At 38.7% G+C, this 20,722-nt stretch overlaps 1 protein-coding gene across 2 annotated transcripts in view; it reads right to left on the reverse strand.

The window, feature by feature from the left end:
• The window catches only part of LOC138710684 (monocarboxylate transporter 14), a 594,707-nt gene that overhangs the window by 335,287 nt on the left and 238,698 nt on the right, over nt 1–20,722 (reverse strand). The gene's annotated exons all lie outside the window — the stretch shown is intronic.

The raw sequence follows: 20,722 nt of genomic DNA on the forward strand, positions 1-20,722 counted from the left end.
CGGCGTCTGAGAGATTAAGTTCGAATCGGGTATTTCATTGAGAGCTCGGGACAGCCAGGCTTTGTTCAAAAGATTGCGTATATTTTTCTAATGGGAAACACAACTATTAATCACTAAAATCTTCCGAGAAAATAATTCATATACGAGTTTTAAAACAGACAGATCGTTCAGAGTGTTTAAACGTGAATATTGTAACACAAACATTATGTACTGCACCTATAACAGGTTCTCAAGTGGAGTATGACCATTGATCCTTACAATGTCATTCTGACTGCAGTAAAACTCTTAGCGTAATTTGTAGAGCGATAGCTAAGAATTCGTGAGGTTAGAAGTCAAATCTTTGTGGAGGTACTAAACTTTTTTTTGTTGCCTTTTAAATGCCTCAGTGAAAATATAACGGGTTTTCGTCATTTTTTTAGCCTTAAAATACTTTTCGCTCTATTATTTTTTTCGTGTTAATGGAAACTTTTGACGCTAGATGGAAGTAACACTAAAGACGACAATTAGGGGCTTTCATATTAAAATGCTGTGTTAATTATTTTATTAATCCCTGCTGCTTTGCACTCTATTGCCTAAGTAACATTCAGTAAATATGTTGACTGTTAAATAATTGGCAATAATTAATTTGCAAGTTGTGCTACATGTAATATGATTATCATATTAATCTAAATCCGTGCTCATCAGGGCCTAAACGTAGTAACTGTAAACAAGAAGAAAAACCATAATTCTGATGACAAAATATATTCTGATTTAGGACAAAACAAAAAAATTCGCTACGGAGATTCGAAGCATGCTGTGGAGGTACCCCAAATCAGCGTCTTATATTATGGAGTTAACTAAAGCGACGCACGGAGGTTTACGGTAGTGAACTGCACGCTCACTCGAAGGGACTTAGAACATCTTCGCTGCTCAAGAGACCGGCCACTTTCATTTTGACCAAGTGTCCTTTCATTACGGATATCCCAAGATCTGCTATGGTTCGAACAATGATATACTTTAATGGAAAAGACTTTGGTAGAGGTGGCGATAGCGGTGGCAGTGGTGATGGAAGGAGTAGAAATAATGGTAAAGGAGATGGAGAGGTCACTTTTTAATTGGTTATGAAACGTTGCTGTATCAACCGCGAAAATATCTAGCGTCGTCAAATTGATGATAGCCGGGTAGTATTTTGGCAAGGACTCAGAATGAGATTAACTGACATTCGACTTACAATTTCGGAAAAAATAAATCAGGTGATCACCCACGCGATCTTCGAACGCCCGAGAGTAGCCTCTTATCATGAATCTAATTCTCTAGCTTTCAGCTAAGCCAGTGTCTTTTAGGGGTTGTAGAGTTAATTAGTTGGAGAGGTAGTGAAGGTGATGGGAGCATAGGTTCTGAATGAAGAGGTGGTTGCGACGGTAACTGTAGTTAGTAGGCCTATAGAAGACGTAATGAGTGTATTGATGATTTCACAGCCATTTAAGGTGATAGTTCGAGAGATATTAAGAGGCATTGGTTTGAGAGCTTGTAGAGGTTTGATGGTTCGAAAGATATTAGAGGTGATGGTTTGAGAGGTGATAGACGTTTGGTGATTCGAGAGGTGATAGTTTGAGAGGTGGAAGAGGTTTGGTGATTTGAGAGAATGATATTAAAGGTGATTTGGAGGTAGAAGAGGTTTGGTGGTTCGCGAAATATTAGAGGTAATGGCTTGAGAAGTACTGTAGCAGAGGTTTGGCTCTTCGAGAGACTTTAGAGGTGTAATGTTCAAGGAATGTTAAAGGTGTGATTTTTGGAGATATGCTAGGGGTGATGGTTCGAGAGATAGTAGGGGTAAGGTTCGAGTGATGGTATGGGTATGATGATACGAGGTGAAAAAATTTATGGTTCGAGAGATGTCAGTTCAGAAGTGATAGTTTGCAGTATGTTACGTGTGATATTTCGACAGATGTTAAAGGCGACGGTTCGGGAGATGTTACAAGCGCTTTCGAAAGATGTTACAGGCGATGTGTCGAGAGATGTAGAGGCGATATTTCGACAGATTTAAGATCTCCTACGATGAGAAATAATTTTGTTTATTATTTCAGAAGTAGTTTTCTTTATTTAATTTTTTTAGCATTTTTATGGAAGTTTACCTCCCACTATTGATAATGAATTTTATGAGCACCTGCAGGAAAGTGTTCTTTTAATCCCATATAAATTCCCGTAATAAAAATACAGCTATCCTATAGATATCTCGAGAGGTACTGGAGGTGATATTTCGAGATATGTCAGAGATGATATTTTGAGACGTGTCAGAGGTGGTTCGAGACATGTGACAGGTGATGGTTCCGGACATATCAGAGGTGATAATTCGAGACATGTCAGAGGTGATGGTTCTAGAGATGTCAGAGGTGGTGATTCGAGAGATGTCTGTGGTGATGGTTCGAGAGTTGTCAGGAATGATGGTTCGAGATATCCGAAGTGATAGTCGAGAGTTAGGGGTGAGAGTTCGAGAGATTCAGGGGTGATGGTTCTAAATATGTCAAGAGTGATGGTTCGAGAGATGACAAGGTGATGGTCCGAGAGATGTCAGAGGTGATGGTTCGAGAGATGTCAGAGGTGATGGTTCGAGATATGTTATAGATGATTGTGTAAGATATATTAGGCCCTATAGATGATAGATATCATAAGTGATAGTCAAGAAATATTAGATATGGTAGTTCGAGAAATGTTAGAGAGGTGACGGTTCGAGAAATGTTAGAGAAGAGATGGTTCGAGAAATGTTAGAGGCGATAGTTCGATATGTTAGCGATGATTGTTCGAGAGGTTTTAGAGATGATTCGAGTGATGTTAGAGATGATAGATATTATAAGTGATAATTTGTAAAGACAATATTGTTGGAGTCGTATTCGTGGTGGTGGTGGTGGTGGTGGTGATCATATAGATGACGTAGGTAATGGTTATAGATTTGGTAAAGGTGATAGTTGGCGAGTTCGTTGATGTAATATTCATATAGACATAAGAGCTGAAGCCATAAAGTTGATGGTTCGAGAGATTGTATAGATGGCGGTAGAGGTAATAATAATTGTGGTAAAGGCAGGTAGTGGAATGGTGCTAATAGAAAGAAGAGTATAATATATGCTATTTCCACACGTATTTTTACTTCTTTCAATGTCATTTACGGCCCTTGGTGTGTTTTGCTTAAAGCACATGTCTACAATTTTTCTCAAAGTGACATGCAAAGTGTAGCCTACACATTAGTAGCTATTGCGTGACTTTCTGTAAGCAAAACACCAATCTGAGACAAGCCAAAAACATCGCATTGATAAAAGCAAAATATTAACTCCTTAGTCAAAATCGAACTCATCAGAACCTTCATGCAGCGTTAAAGTTAAGTTTCTGCAATTGTGTACATCATGACGTCCAGTAGCAGAAAATTCAATGATAAATGAAGAAGCGAATTGAGGCAGCACCATTATATACATCAGCTGGCTTTGAACAGGAAAGGTTGGGTGTGTGCTGATTGTATGTACACAGCATTAGCCGACAGCGGCTATCATCCGCCATGCGTAACGGAATGCATCCTGTCTGCTAAACAAAGGGACAATTACGACCGAGCAAAACAGAAACTTACTGACGCAAGTTCAAAATGTTTGATTTATCTTTTGCAACATGCATCGGAAATAAAATCTGTTACATCTCCAAAATCTGAACAAATACAAATTTATCTAGGGCTATCGAGATTTTCTCTTTCTTATTATTGGAGGATAATGTTGGCTTGGGAATGTTGCAGTGGTCCAATCGACTAAGATTAACTCAACTTCCGGAATGTAAATGCTACGATATGATATATAGGCCATCAACTGAAGTTGGAGCACAGTCTACTATATACAGTCACGAAGCTTGAGTTTTGAAGGTGCTAGAAACAACAGACTGTGCCGGTACTATTTCGCATTGTCTGTAATGAGCCGTTATTAGCGATCCTAGTGGTGAGCAACTATCTATGTATGCATATTTACTACGTATTGAGCTTCGTGACTATATACTAGACTGTGGTCGGAGGATGAGCAAGCCCAAGATTTCTCTTCCTTGCGTAGGTGATTTTGGATCGGTGGCGATTCATCGTTGCATTAAATGTGGTTTTAGACATCGCAAAACAGACATTTACTGACCTCAACAGAACGGCCTATTTATTAATGCAAAAGCAGTAAAACTACGCGCGAATCGAAATGAGATATGCTGCAACATTGAACTTTCCTGCACTACATCGACAACAGTGTTGCCAACTCAGAATTCCATTTACCGCTGCACAAGCTTAAAAAAACCGCTGAACTGTAGTTGAAAAACTCCAGATTTTTTCTTAACACATCACTTTCAAATTTAAAATACAAACTATACAGTTTTAGGAACTGGAGAATTTTTATAAAAATGTAGATTTAAATTATGGAAAGGTGTATCACTTTGTAGGCTCTATGTTTTATGCAAAAGCGTATGGACAATTAAATCTGAATATTTTGCATTCAATATTTCACCTTACACCATTTACACCGTGCTTTCCAACTACCACCGGCAACTTCTTTCACCTAATCTTTCAACACATGTTTTCTTCACACATACCCGAACTTTAGAACATGTAGTTATACGCAGCATATTTCTTCAAAATTGAATGAAGTAGCTCAAGAATATACTGGACACTTCGGAAACAATCACACTCACAATCACACCAGTCGGTTCGTAATCTGATTTCACACTGAGCTAGAGACGTGCCTGCCAATAATGAGTCTCGTTTTAAGTTTTAAGTATGTCTATGTTACACAAACTATAATGCGGAATGATAAATTAAATAATATATCATACTATAAGTTATCATAAATGAAAATAATAATAATTCAGTTCATTATCTACCCTTTATGATTAAATATATCACTTCATTTATAAAAACAATGCATACATGATTAGACTAAGAGTTTAACAAAATGCGGAATACTATTTTGTACAACAATGGATGAGGCAGGAAATGGACGTGGTTGTACCGAATCGAGTTAACATAAAACGTTGATGTTTTATATTCGCACAATGAAAAATTGTGATAATACCATATTAAACTTTGATTTATGATTAATTAATTTTGTTGTCCGCAAATACATATAAAAACAATTATATATTTACAGAAAAAAAAACTTAAAAATATCGTCTCTTTCTGCCAAAAAAAAAAAACAGCTAGCCGCTGACAGTAAACGTCTGTAGCTGACCATAGTCCTAAAAACACCAGATTTAGCTACAAAACCGCTGGCTTGGTAACACTGTCGATTCGACAATAATTACAATTTTGAAGCATCAACGGATAGAACAGGATGGTAAGCACAGTAATGGTGTTGCCAAGTCAGCGGTGGCTTCCTATGCTTCATTCTTTTATTAATGGAGAAAATTTCGTTCCAGCACCGGAAATCGAAACAGGAACCTCAACTTGGCGCGCTGAGTGCTCTTACCATCTGAGCTATTCCGGGATCCAATCCACAGCTCTGGCCGAACTCTCCTCCTTCGTATCTTTAAGGCCTCACTACTTGCATTTTAGACATTTTAGTATATGTGATATAATGCAGGAGCGTATATTTTAATGACTTTATGGCCATTTCAATATATATATATATAATATGTGTTAACAGTAATCTGAAACTTTCGTTGAAATGGCCATAAAGTTATATATATATATATATATATATATATATATATATACAGGGTGTTTCAAAAATACGGGGCATAATTTCAGGTATGTATTTCCCACATGTAGACAATCAAAATAGTTCATTACAACATATGTCCGGAAATGCTTCATTTCCGAGTTATGGCCTTCACAACATTGAAATTCACCGGAACGTTTTTCTTTCCGCAGGTCGTTGTCATTACAGAAGATGTTCAAAATGTCCACCTCCTGCTTGAAAACAGACCTCACATCGATGTCTCATTAACCTGCGAACACGATCCCAAACTCCAGGAGTATTGCGTATGTCCTCAGAACATGCCACAATTTGATTCCGATTGATACTCTTTCAACAGTCTCCAGACAGTCGTATGAGGAACATTGACTTACAACGCTACCCTTCGTGTACTGATAGAAGGAGTCATGTTCACAGCCTCCAGAATCTCCTCTCTGTACTTCTGGAGTTCTAGATCTTGGTCGTCCCCTTCCCAAACCATACTCGCACAGACGGTAATGGAGACTACAAATGTCTTCCGATCTGGACATTGTCGCTGTGGGTACCTCTCCTGGTACAAACGACGAGCCAGCGCAGCATTGCCGTCCGCCTTACCGTACATGAAGTGTATCTCTGCCAGCTCTTGATTTGAATACACGTCGCACAGTCTAACGCCTACACAACACTGAATGTAACCTTCGCCTCGGAATGAACTGTCAGAGTGCCCTCTTAATGTCTCCTTTGGCGGCAACGACCTGCGGAAAGAAAAACGTTCCGGTGAATTTCAATGTTGTGAAGGCCATAACTCGGAAATAAAGCATTTCTGGACACATGTTGTAATGAACTATTTTGATTGTCTACATGTGGGAAATACATACCTGAAATTATGCTCCGTATTTTTGAAACAACCTGTATATATATATATTCTTATTGAAGAAAAGTCATTAAAATATGAGCTCCTGCAGAACATATTTAGGCCCTATATGTCTAAAATACAGGTAGTAGGCCATTAACGATACAAAAGAGGAGAGTTCGGCCGGCACTGCGGATCAGATCCTGACATAGCTCAGATGGTAAGAGCACTCAGCGCGCCAAGCTGAGGGTCCTGGTTTCGATTCTCGGTGCTGGAACGAATTTTTCGCCAGTTTTAAGTATCTACAATCTACATGATTATTACATAAAGTCATTGATTACACAATATTCAATAGAAGACGGCGTGATCCTCAATAAGTATGTATGCATATATTCATTCTATTAATTCAGTACGTTACAACTCACTAAATGAACGTCAAAGATTATTATTATTATTATTATTATTATTATTATTATTATTATTATTATTATTATTACGTAGCCCATAGGTCTTCGGGATACTCCTCGACATTTTATTCAAAGTCGTAGCTACTAACTACAGCAGAAACAATTTGCCTACAATTCTCGCGACCATCGCATTTTTGAGACCAAATTGACAGACGATTGCAACGATAAAAGCCAGGACTAGTGGAAACAACACTAAACCTGGCAACTGCCGGCAATTGTAAAAATAAGTGTTCCCTAAAGAACCTGTTACTATGAGGAAGTGATATAAAGGACGCCCGGATTCGATTTCCGGTTATGGAATTTGGAGTGGACAAAGATGTTGAATAGGTGTTTTCTTGTGGTTCTCCCGTTTCCCTCTATCATTCCACCAACACTCCCCACCTCCCTCTCATTTCATCTATTATCCGCGATAATAAAAATAGGCTGGGGTGAAATCTTGAGGATAGTACGGGTTTTCAATGCTGATATAGAAAGGGCTTGGGGCTCCGAACCCCTGGGACTTATCGGGCTACTCGTATGCGGACTGGACCTGGCTCAATCAGGGTCTGAAGCAGGATGACCCCTCTATCAGCGTCGGATTCACGAATGCCATCCAGGCCATCTGTCGGACTTGGAAAGTTATCACTAGAGCCCGGATGTTAGGCAAAATGCCTTTTTTAAAACTGAGTGTAGGCTATGTATGAAAGACCTATTAGAGATAAACACGTTTCCACATATTTGGAGAAGATAAGCCCAATTTTTATTTTGCCTTTTTTACCTATTTTAGCTCCCGTTGTATATTTTAAGGTTAAATGCCTTTTTGTTAGCCCTTTTACGTCGTTATTGTACATTTTCTATTTTTAATGCATTTAAAATAAACCGCACGTAAATTATATTAAAAAAAAAAAAACAAAAAAGAACGGTTGTATAAATTAAAAATATGTTTTCAAGAAGTCGTAAACTTTTCTCCCCTAACTATTCCATCTTTTATGTCATTTAACAAAGATGTTTGAACAGTAGGCTATAACCCTCAGTGCTCAGGTCACTTCGGGGTTCACCATCGAAAGAAAGGGGCTGAGGAAAGTATTAAAAACAAGTCTCCAGGTCCCGTTACTATTGTCGCTTGCATGCACAAGTCATGCGTACTTTGAAGTCTCTAATCCCTTCTCACACTCCTCTTTTTTGAGACAATAGACAGTCGGTTTTCCCCGATCTCTGAAAAAAAGGAGAGACAGTCCTTCTGAAATAAGTTTTTTTTTTTTTTAAGTTTGCTCCAATCACTTCAGTAGAAACAGAAAGATCTTTTTCCACCATGAAAAACGTTCTCTCTGACAGGCGGCTAACTATGACAATTGACAACTTAAAAAAGCATCTTGTTGTGACATGTAACCAAGGAAAGTGAGTACCGTATGGAATAGTTTATTAAGTATGTCTATTTTTGTCTCTTTCTATGAATAATAAATGCCTATTTCATGCCTATTTTTACTATTTTAGTGCCTATATGCCTGCCTATTTAACCGAAATAAATGCCTAAACATCCGAGCTCTAGTTATCAAATAGGCAAACAATGAGCCAAAACATGCCGAAGTAACCCTCATAAAGACAAGCCACGCGAAGATACAAAGGACAGGGTTCTCTGCATGTCAGTCAAAGAATGACATTGCAACGCCACATTGTGAATTATGCTTAAGCACCCCGCCCAGCTGTGTTTAAGTCAACTCTAAGCATACTGAGAACGGTGAACGGGCTACAGTTCATGTCAAAAGACGACGAAGCGAGCTAACGGACCCAATCCTTCAAGATACCTGAGTAGCTTTTTGTTTGAAATTTGCAATAAATGAGCATTACATGTAACACACATTAAATCTTGTTCAAAGTTTGTTAATACAAATAAATGCTGTGTTATACTGTCACAAAAAGACTGGTTTGACCACATCCGTTCTGGAAGACAAAGAACTGTTATTCATTACAACATAGCTTTGTTATGATATCATAAAACCACAAACATGAATCTAAACAATGACCGGCACGTCATTGAGGAAGCTTCACCTCCTGCAGTGGACGCGGCATTTGGAAACCTGGGGACCGGGTAATGATTAGGTGCCCAAAATCCGATTTTTTATTTTGTGTTTAAAAAAAGTACAAAACTTTTTCTTTAAAACATATATATATATATACATACACACACACACACACACACACACACACACATATATATATATATATATATAGTGCAGAATGCCTTTAAATGATCTCTTTAAATTTGGCAACCCATGTAATTTATACAGCCTTTTTTTTAAATGCAGTTTTCTGTAAGTTGATTTCAAACTTAGTGCATTTTTCTCTGAAACTATTGAAACAATTTTTAATGTTTTCTGTAGCCTGTGTTCTACAGAGTAAACCTACGAGTTTAAGAATATCACACACATAATACGACGAAAAAATGTATATGCACTGAATAAAACGGCAAAAATTGCTAATCAAAATTTAATGTTTTTTCTGTTTCACTAAGGGTAAAATACTTAACTAAGTTTTGTTTCACAATTTACAATATATATTACTTGACAACTTACAAAAATACAAGGCATATGAGTAACATGCACCCGAAGAATTAGGTACATTTAGCAAAGTGGGAAAACAGGTTATCAGTTTGGGTCTTTCTTTTGCACTTGGATACGAAGCTAATTAGCTATCTTTTATACCACTGAATTCAGAATGACTGATTGTACAGCCATGGAAATTTTTATCTCACTCTGAACACTAATTAGCCTACTATTTAGTATGTTTGCATTATTTTACTCAGATTGTGCTTGTATGACTATATTTAGTGTTCTTTAAATATTAGTCTGTAATCATTAACTTGTATTACTGCAAATTGCATCAGCTTCTTTTGTTTCTGGCTAAGTGGAAGAGATGGACTGATGGCCTTAACTTCGCCAAAATAAATAATAATAATAATAATAATAATAATAATAATAATAATTATTATTATTATTATTATTATTATTATTATTATTATTATTATTATTATTATTATTATTTTGGTACTATAAGCAGCAACATGAGCTGCTGCCAGGAAGTCAAAAGGAGGATAGCAATGGCCAAGGAAGCTTTTAATAGAAAAAGGAGCATCTTCTGCGGACCTCTGGAAAAAGAACTAAGGAAGAGACTAGTGAAGTGCTTTGTGTAGAGTGTGGCATTGTATGGGACAGAAACATGGACATTACGACGAAGTGAAGAGAAGCAAATAGAAGCATTTGAAATGTAGATATGGAGAAGGATGGAACGTGTGAAGTGGAAAGATAGAATAAGAAATGTAGATGTGTTGCAAAGAGTGAGTGAAGAAAGAATGATGCCGAAACTGATCAGGAAGAGGAAAAGGAATTGGTTGGGTCACTGACTGAGAAGATATTGCCTACTGAAGGATACACTGGAAGGAATGGTGAACGGGAGAAGAGCTCGGGGTAGAAGAAATCAGATGATAGAAGACATTAAGATATGTGGTTCATATGAGGAAACAAAGAGGAATCAGAAAATAGGAAATACTGGAGAAAGCTGGGTTTACAGTGAAAGACCCGTCCTTGGGCAGAACACTAAATGTATTATTATTATTATTATTATTATTATTATTATTATTATTATTATTATTATTATTATTAAAAGCCTAGAAATACTGAACTAAACTTTTGTACTGAAATTCTTTAATCCCGCAGGCGTCACTACCCATTCCCCAAGACAACGTCGGAATACCAATAAAATCACTGACGCTTCTGTGGCCTCACCTCCATGCGACCATGGTTTGATACCTGGCCTCGACGCGATGGAATTTCTGGTGAACAAAATACATGTTATAGACAAAGGGCAGCCTGTTTCCCCTCCATCATTCCACCGATATTCTCCACCTTCCCTTCATTTCGTCTATCATCTGCAATAGTGAAAACTAGGCTGGGGTAAAGATTTTGGGCTAGTAAGGTTCTTACTCTGATCCTGGAATTAAGTGCTTGGATCCGAGCCCTGGGGCTTATCAGAGAGACTACTCGCCTGAGATTGTGACCTCGCTCTGACACAGCTGAGGCAGGGTAGCCCACCTGTCAGCATCGGATTCAAGAATACCACCCAAGCCAGCTGTCGGACTGGAACAATAATCGCATATAAGTCGCATAATGGACCATGTAAGCGCGCCCAGGTTCATAGCCTTGTTAGGACAAGTTACCTGCTTGAGGTCCTTTTCCGAAGATTTCCCTCAACCAACTGAAGCATAATTGCTGGGTAATTTTCGGCGTTGGAAGTGTAACTCATTTCGTCATCATATTAATTTCCCTAGCAGTTCCCCCATATCGGGCTTACTTCGATGTATAGTCCGGGTCAGCATACTTCATACCGTAAGGGTGAAGCCTAACCATTTTTCCCCCCATTACTACATATGCTAGTGGATTGTGGTGATTTTCTAGTTTGCAGGTTGAATTTCTTTTGCCAACTTCGTTTAGAATTTCGATACTGACAAATACTACAAATGGTAGTGATTTTGTAACTAGTATGTTGGCAGCTGAGACAAATATCGAAATACTGGAGTTCCATGAAATTGAAATTGTACTAGATTTCTGAGCCTGTTACTGGAAACTAGTGAAATTTGAACATACTAATAATTAATTAATATCAGTATTAATATTAATACATAGTAGTTATTTTATGTGTTGCGTTGTGGTTATAGTTCAAGACTATAGTCAGGTAAGTTTTCGGAGTTAGTACTAATAATTTCATGTGGTCAAACAAAATACATTTTTAGGTTAGGTCTCGTGAGTCAGTTGTTTAGTCAAACCAATGAACTTCGTATTGCCAGACAAAATACTTGACATGTTGATCCCTTTCTCGTATAGTGTGCCTACGAAAATATGTTACAAATTATTGAATTATTTAGAATAACCTTCCAACATAATGGTAAAGTATGGTAAGTAGGTAAGTCATTCACTACGAAGGATCGTGTAATATCTGGTAACAGTTGGCAACACTGAAAAGACGGCAATATTTGCTGTTTAGGAACTGTTCCTATGTGAGCCTCACTATAGAGTTGATTGCGGGCCGCCACCGAACTTGGACCCCATGGTACGTAGTCATTAGTTGCTGGTGGTAGTGCTATTTACCACGAGATCTCTTCTGGGCTCATGACAGCTCGTGGGACCGGGGATGAGGGACCGCGCTGATGCCTACGCGGAAAGATAAAGGGATTCTGTACGCTGTAAGGGAGTTCAGAAACGGTTCGCAAGGGAATCTGTAGTACGGGACGCCTTAGGGCACGCACATCTTTCCCTTTCGGATAGAAGGGTCAACCCCCAAACAGCCTACATGCGAGGACAGTCCCCAGTCCGTGCCCCTCCGTCCAGTGTGGTCTAATAGATGGGCAGGGCATGGTTGCGCCCCACGGTCAGGTAAGATGTAGCAGATAAAGAAGGGTCCCTGTTTTGTGGGCATAGTTGCACCCTGTTCCCATGAAGTAGAGAAAAGGAGCATGGCATAGTTGCGCCCCGATGAAATAGGTAGAGAAAAAGACATTACGGGAACTCGAGCCTCGTAATCAACCAACCTTATTGATTTCTTATTCGATTTAATATTCGTTATGGATACCGTTAAAATGAACGCCATGAAGTTGGCAGTACTTTATTAATTGCTTGTCTACTGTTTATGCAGTGATTATCGATAGCCTACCGTAAAAATGAACATATGAAGTTAGCAGTACTTTATTAACTGTTTTTCTACTGTTTATGCAGTGATTATCGATAGCCTACTGTTAAAATGAACACTGTAAAGTTGGCAGTAGTTTATTAACTGTTTTTCTACTGTTTATGCAGTGATTATCGATAGCCTGCCGCAAAAATGAACACTATGAAGTTGGCAGTACTTTATTAACTGTTTTTCTACTATTTATGCAGTGATTATCGATAGCCTACTGTTAAAATGAACACTGTAAAGTTGGCAGTACTTTATTAACTGTTTTTTCTACTGTTTATGCAGTGATTATCGATAGCCTGCCGCAAAAATGAACACTATGAAGTTGGCAGTACTTTATTAACTGTTTTTCTACTGTTTATGCAGTGATTATCGATAGCCTACCGTAAAAATGAACACATGAAGTTAGCAGTACTTTATTAACTGACATATTCAAATGAATGAGCCGTTGGAATATGGGGCCTTAGCAGCTTGACATTTTATTAGTGATTTCACGCCGTCTGTGACGTATAGTGAGGTTAATTTAAAATGAATGTTAAGTTTAGTGAAAAGGGTAAAGAGTTAATAATTCGCAATGATTCTAAGTTTCGATTTTCGAAACCCCGTACCGTAGGGTTAAGATATCGGTGTACAAACAAAAAATGCAGTTCATTTATTGTGTGTGATCGATAAAAAAGTGTTATTTTAAATAGTAAAATTGATCATATGCTAGGCCTATCTGATTTCAATACAGCTACCACTATAATATGTTTAAGTAATTTATTATTTTATGACAATCACTTTCGTGTGTACTATGCCCATCGGGGCGCAACTATGCCATGTCCATTCTGCTACCTGATTTCTTCGGGGCGCAACTATGCCATGCTTAGGCCTCCCAATTGACAGCAGGGCGCAACTATGCCATACTGAAATAGATAAGCCTAAGTGCATGGATCCGTCCCGATCTGGCCCTGGAAAAAGCAGCCAACCAGAACTAGGCTAGTTATTGCAGTTAAAAGGACAAAGTACTGTATATTACAGTCACGAATACAAATAATCAACTCTTCAAGCAGAATTAGGTCTACGCAAACATGAAATTAAATAATGGTCTGCGCGTCACCAAGCAATTTATTTCCTGCACTCGACGCAACATTTGAGAACATAATTTTAAGACGATTGTGAGCCACGGGCAGCAGTTAAAGTCACAAAGTGGATTGCAGTCATGGATATTAATCAAGTGAACAAACAGAACTAGGGATAAAAATAGTCTACTATTATAACCTCTAAGAATTTCTCCTTCGATAATGTTGGCCTAATGCGTTAATTCGGGTTCGATAACCGACATTGACCTCAGCGATACTTTTGATGGACAAAATATTTGAACGAGGAGTTTTATTTCGCCGTAAACTACGTCTTTTTTCTCATCGGGTATGGGGGGGGGGGAGGATAATAACTTGAAACTTACCGTCACAGAAAAATTCAACCTTCCCTTACAGCTACTGCTCCCACCCTTTATTCTCCTCCTTTTCCCCATGGTCTCTTTGTATTCCCCATCCATGTAACCACGGTTTGATACTGATGTTCTCTTTTTATTCCCCTTGTTCACCTCCTATTCCCCAAGTTCTCCTCATATTACCCTTTTTTATCTCCTATTCACCCTGTTCTCCTTGTATTCATCTTGTTCAGTTTTCCTCACATTCTTATTGTCTTCCCCTTGTTCACCGTCTATTCCTCTTTATTCTCTTCTTCGCCTATTTTACTTTGTTCTCCTTCTACCTCCCTTGTTATCGCCGTACTCACTTATTATCTTCGTACTCCTCTAATAATCCTCGCACGAATGAACAGACAAATAGGCGAAGGAATGAATAGACAAATTAAAGATCAAATGAAAAGACGAATGAGTAGACAAATTCACGAAGAATGACTAGATGAATGAACGGACGAATGAACGAGTAGTCAGTAGACGAATGGACGAACGAATGAATTAGTAGACGAATAAACAAACGAATGAATGAGTAGACGAATGGACGAACGAATGAATGAGTAGACGAATGGACGAACGAATGAATGAGTAAACGAATGGACGAACGAATGAATGAGTAAACGAATGGACGAACGAATGAATGAGTAGACGAATGGACGAACGAATGAATGAGTAAACGAATAAACAAACGAATGAATGAGTAGACGAATGGACGAACGAATGAATGAGTAAACGAATAGACGAACGAATGAATTAGTAAACGAAATGGACGAACAAATGAAGAGACGAATGGACGAATGAATGAATTAGTAAACAAATGGACGAACGAATGAATGAGTAAACAATTTGACGAACAAATGAGACAAATGGACGAACGAATTAGTAAACAAATGGACGAACGAATGAATGAATAAACGAATAGGCGAACGAATGAATGAATAAACGAATAGGCGAACGAATGAATTAGTAAACAAATGAATAAGAGACGAATGGACGAACAATTAATGTACGAGTAAACGAATATACGAACGAATGAACTAGTAAACGAATGGACGAACAAATGAATAAGAAACGGATGGACGAACAAGTGAAGGAGTAGACGAATAAACAAACGAATGAATGAGTAGGCGAGTGTACGAATGAATGAATAGACGAGTGGACGAATGAATGAGTAGACGAGTGGACCAACGAATGAGTAGACGAGTGGACGAACGAATAAGTAGACGAATGGACGAACGAATGAGTAGATGAATGGACGAACGAATGAATGAGTAGACAAATGGACGAATGGACGAATGAATGAGTAGACGAGTGGACGAACGAATGAATGAGTAAACGAGTGGACGAATGAATGAATAGACGAGTGTACGAATGAATGAATAGACGAGTGGACGAATGAATGAGTAGACGAGTGTACGAATGAATGAGTAGACGAGTGGACGAATGAATGAATAGACGAGTGGACGAATGAATGAGTAGACGAGTGTACGAATGAATGAGTAGACGAGTGGACGAACGAATGAATGAGTAGACGAGTGTACGAATGAATGAATAGACGAGTGTACGAATGAATGAGTAGACGAGTGGACGAATGAATGAGTAGACGAGTGGACGAACGAATGAGTAGACGAGTAGACGAACGAATGAGTAGACGAGTGGACGAGCGAATGAATGAGTAGACGAATGGACGAACGAATAAGTAGACGAATGGACGAACGAATGAGTAGATGAATGGACGAACGAATGAATGAGTAGACAAATGGACGAATGGACGAATGAATGAGTAGACAAATGGACGAATGGACGAATGAATGAGTAGACAAATGGACGAATGGACGAATGAATGAGTAGACGAATGGACGAGCGAAAGAGTAGACGAGTGGACGAACGAACGAATGAGTAGACGAATGGACGAGCGAAAGAGTAGACGAGTGGACGAACGAACGAATGAGTAGACGAATGGACGAGCGAAAGAGTAGACGAGTGGACGAACGAACGAATGAGTAGACGAGTGGACGAATGAATGAGTAGACGAGTGGACGAACGAACGAATGAGTAAACGAGTGGACGAACGAATGAGTAGACGATTGGACGAACGAATGAGTAGACGAGTGGACGAACGAACGAATGAGTAGACGAGTGGACGAACGAACGAATGAGTAGACGAGTGGACGAACGAATGAATGAGTAGACGAATGGACGAGCGAAAGAGTAGACGAGTGGACGAACGAATGAGTAGACGAGTGGACGAATGAATGAGTAGACGAGTGGACGAATGAATGAGTAGACGAGTGGACGAACGAACGAGTAGACGAGTGGACGAACGAACGAATGAGTAGACGAATGGACGAGCGAAAGAGTAGACGAGTGGACGAACGAACGAATGAGTAGACGAGTGGACGAATGAAGAGTAGACGAGTGGACGAACGAACGAATGAGTAGACGAGTGGACGAATGAATGAGTAGACGAATGGACGAGCGAAAGAGTAGACGAGTGGACGAACGAACGAATGAGTAGACGAATGGACGAATGAATGAGTAGACGAGTGGACGAACGAATGAATGAGTAGGCGAATGGACGAGCGAAAGAGTAGACGAGTGGACGAACGAACGAATGAGTAGACGAATGGACGAATGAATGAGTAGACGAGTGGACGAACGAATGAATGAGTAGGCGAATGGACGAGCGAAAGAGTAGACGAGTGGACGAACGAACGAATGAGTAGACGAGTGGACGAATGAATGAGTAGACGAGTGGACGAATGAATGAGAAGACGAGTGGACGAACGAACGAATGAGTAGACGAGTGGACGAACGAATGAATGAGTAGACGAGTGGACGAACGAATGAATGAGTAGACGAATGGACGAGCGAAAGAGTAGACGAGTGGACGAACGAACGAATGAGTAGACGAGTGGACGAATGAATGAGTAGACGAGTGGACGAACGAATGAATGAGTAGACGAGTGGACGAATGAATGAGTAGACGAGTGGACGAATGAATGAGTAGACGAATGGACGAGCGAAAGAGTAGACGAGTGGACGAACGAACGAATGAGTAGACGAATGGACGAATGAATGAGTAGACGAGTGGACGAACGAATGAATGAGTAGACGAATGGACGAGCGAAAGAGTAGACGAGTGGACGAACGAACGAATGATTAGACGAGTGGACGAATGAATGAGTAGACGAGTGGACGAACGAACGAATGAGTAGACGAGTGGACGAATGAATGAGTAGACGAATGGACGAGCGAAAGAGTAGACGAGTGGACGAACGAACGAATGAGTAGACGAGTGGACGAATGAATGAGTAGACGAGTGGACGAACGAATGAATGAGTAGACGAATGGACGAGCGAAAGAGTAGACGAGTGGACGAATGAATGAGTAGACGAGTGGACGAACGAATGAATGAGTAGACGAATGGACGAGCGAAAGAGTAGACGAGTGGACGAACGAACGAATGAGTAGACGAGTGGACGAACGAAAGAGTAGACGAATGGACGAACGAATGAATGAGCAGATGAATGGACGAACGAATGAATGAGCAGATGAATGGACGAACGAATGAATGAGCAGATGAATGGACGAACGAATGAATGAGCAGATGAATGGACGAACGAATGAATGAGCAGACGAATGAATGAGTATTTTAAATTATAATTTATTTAACGACTTAACGACGCTCGCAACTGCCGAGGTTATATCAGCGTCGCCGGTGTGCCGGAGTTTTGTCCCGCAGTTCTTTTACATGCCAGGAAATCTACTGATATGAGTCTGTCGCATTTAAGCACACTTAAATGCCATCGACCTGGGCCGGAATCGAACCCGCAACCTCGAGCACAGAAGACATGCGCTATACCAACTGCGCTACCGAGACCGACTGAATGAGTATGGGAATGAACGAATGAATGAGTAGACGACTGAACTAAAGAGTAGACAATTCAGCGAACGAGTGAGAGTAGACGAATGAACGATTGAATGAGTAAACAAATGAACAAAGTACTAAACGAATGAATTAAAAAATTAATAAACGAATTAAATGTCGAATAAATGAAAGAATGAAATAACGAATTTGTAGGCCTAAGTGAAATAAAGAACGTAAAATGAATGGACAAGTGGACGAATGAATTAATTAATCAATTAATGACCAATAACATTACATCATTGTTCTGTTTTACATTTTTTAGAAACACGCTCCCCAGAAATAAAATTATCTGTTCAAGGCACACGCTCCTGAAGCACACAAAAAATACCCTTTTATATACACCCGACCTTAATAAGGACGACAGATCTGATGCATGGTACCTGTTGACTCGTTACGTGCCACTTGGGAATTCCCTTTGACTGTGAGCACTGCAATCAATACAGCGCAGGTAAATTTAAGTCCACGTGAAATTTTCAGTAGGCAACAACTTAGTCCGGAATTATTACTGTATCTGAGTACTTTTGTTTCCTCTACATTCAAATACTCATTAACAATGTAATCTCTAAAATAGAGTGGTGGAATGGTACCACCATAGTGTATTATGACCACGGATCTCTGCTTTGACGGCGTGTTTCTCGGTTTATTTTAGTTGTTTTAATTTGTCGTACCTGTATTATTCTATATTCGTATGATTGGGAAGTTGCTATAGTTACAAGAAGTTTTAAATTACGAGGCTGTTTAGTCATTTAAAAATGCTCGAAAGCATACCAGTTATTCAAAGGAAATAGGCCTAACCGTAACATTTACTTTATTTTTGTAAGGTAGGAACAACAAATGCAAATCGTTGATAAAATGATAAAATTAATCGCCCTTCTTAAGAATTTCAAACTCTGTGCCTTGTCCATGACAACATCCATAGGCTGAGGCACTTGCCTGCCAATCTGGAGTTGTGCTCGGACGTATTGTATGTTGGATTCCCGCTTGGTCTGATTACCTGGTTGGGCTTTTCCGAGGTTTTCTCCAACCGTAGGCGAATGTCAGATAATTTATGGCGAATTCTCTGTCTCATCTCGCCAAATACCATCTCGCTATTACCAATCCCATCGACGCTAAATAACCTAGTAGTTGATGCAGCGTCGTTAAATAACTACGTAAAAAACTCATAATTTATTCATCGTAAAAGCACACATGTAGCAATATATCTCGCTGCATGCGTCTTTCAACGTTAATTCGTTAAATATAACAATTCTAGTTTTATTGTTCAAGTAATTCAAGACAGGTCTGCAAAAATGCTCAACTGAATTCACTTTTTTTTTACACTATAAATTTGAAATTCAATGATAATAATTTAATATCAAATTTAAAATTCTGACTATGACGATAGGTATCTAAATAAAATTCACTAAAATTCAATAACCGTAACCATCTCTAACCTACATACCCACTTCACGCAAATCTTGCGTCCCCTTTAAAATGTTCCTTGCGTCATTCTGATGGCGCATCCCAGTTCTGGAGTATCTGCAATAGAATCTACGCAGAGCTCTAAGTGGCCAGTGTTCGATGTTGCATACAAGAAAATATTCTTACACAGCCTAGTTCAATAATAATGTGGTTATTCAGAAAACTATTACACACATTAAAATAATTGGTGAATGAATTAAATATATTTCTTTATTCGAAATGTTTAATAATATTTCAAATTGTATATTAGGTTATAAGTATAAGACTATTTTTTAAAAACTAATGTAATATTCTAATAAAATAATTTAATATAGGCCTACAATTGAAAGCAAACAATTCACTAGGTTTCGAGGTTACGGTAATAATGTAATGGAAAGTGAAAGTACCTGAATTGTAATTTATTCGCTTTGCTTTTTTATACTATATTAATGTTACACAGGACAAACATGGAAATCGAAGAGGTAAATCCCAGTAATTCCATCTAAAAATGCCACAATTTGTGGAGTAACAACAATTTCAAGGCAAAATATAAAACAGCATGTAACAGATTATTATTATTATTATTATTATTATTATTATTATTATTATTATTATTATTATTGTTACGTACGCAGTTAGCCTATTTCGCAGTGTATGTTCATGTAGTTGGTGATTGTGATTAATGAAGATTGTTAAGAATGTTTTTGTCTGTTCTGTTCTGGCCGCATGTATTAGGTTCATCCACTCTTGTCAGAACCTGACTCTGTCATTAATGAAGGCCGTTTTCGAATCTTTGATCCTGGCCGCATGTATTCTTTGTCGATAATCTTTCGACACTATATTTTATAACATTTGCGATAGTTATGCACTCAGTAATAATTAATGGAAAATCGTTTTCGATCCAGGGCTCATGCATTCTTTGTCAAGAATCAGTCGATAATAAACTAAAATTCAATTGAGTGCGTATTATATTAACCATGGACCAAAGAGTTTGGAAACACCTCCGATTGATCGATTAAATCAGTTGCAAAACTCTGGGAGGCAGCGCATACTTTACGTACGCGCAATGGATCATTGTCGCTTATTTCTCAGAATATAAATACTTGCGTGAACACTGACAATCCGCAAAGCCGCAAATTTAATTACTTCGCTTTAAAAATATTTCCTATTTATCTTATCTATCTACAGATTGTATTACAATATCAAAAG

This window comes from Periplaneta americana, chromosome 12 (genome assembly GCF_040183065.1).
Source record: "Periplaneta americana isolate PAMFEO1 chromosome 12, P.americana_PAMFEO1_priV1, whole genome shotgun sequence".
Lineage (NCBI taxonomy): Eukaryota > Metazoa > Arthropoda > Insecta > Blattodea > Blattidae > Periplaneta > Periplaneta americana.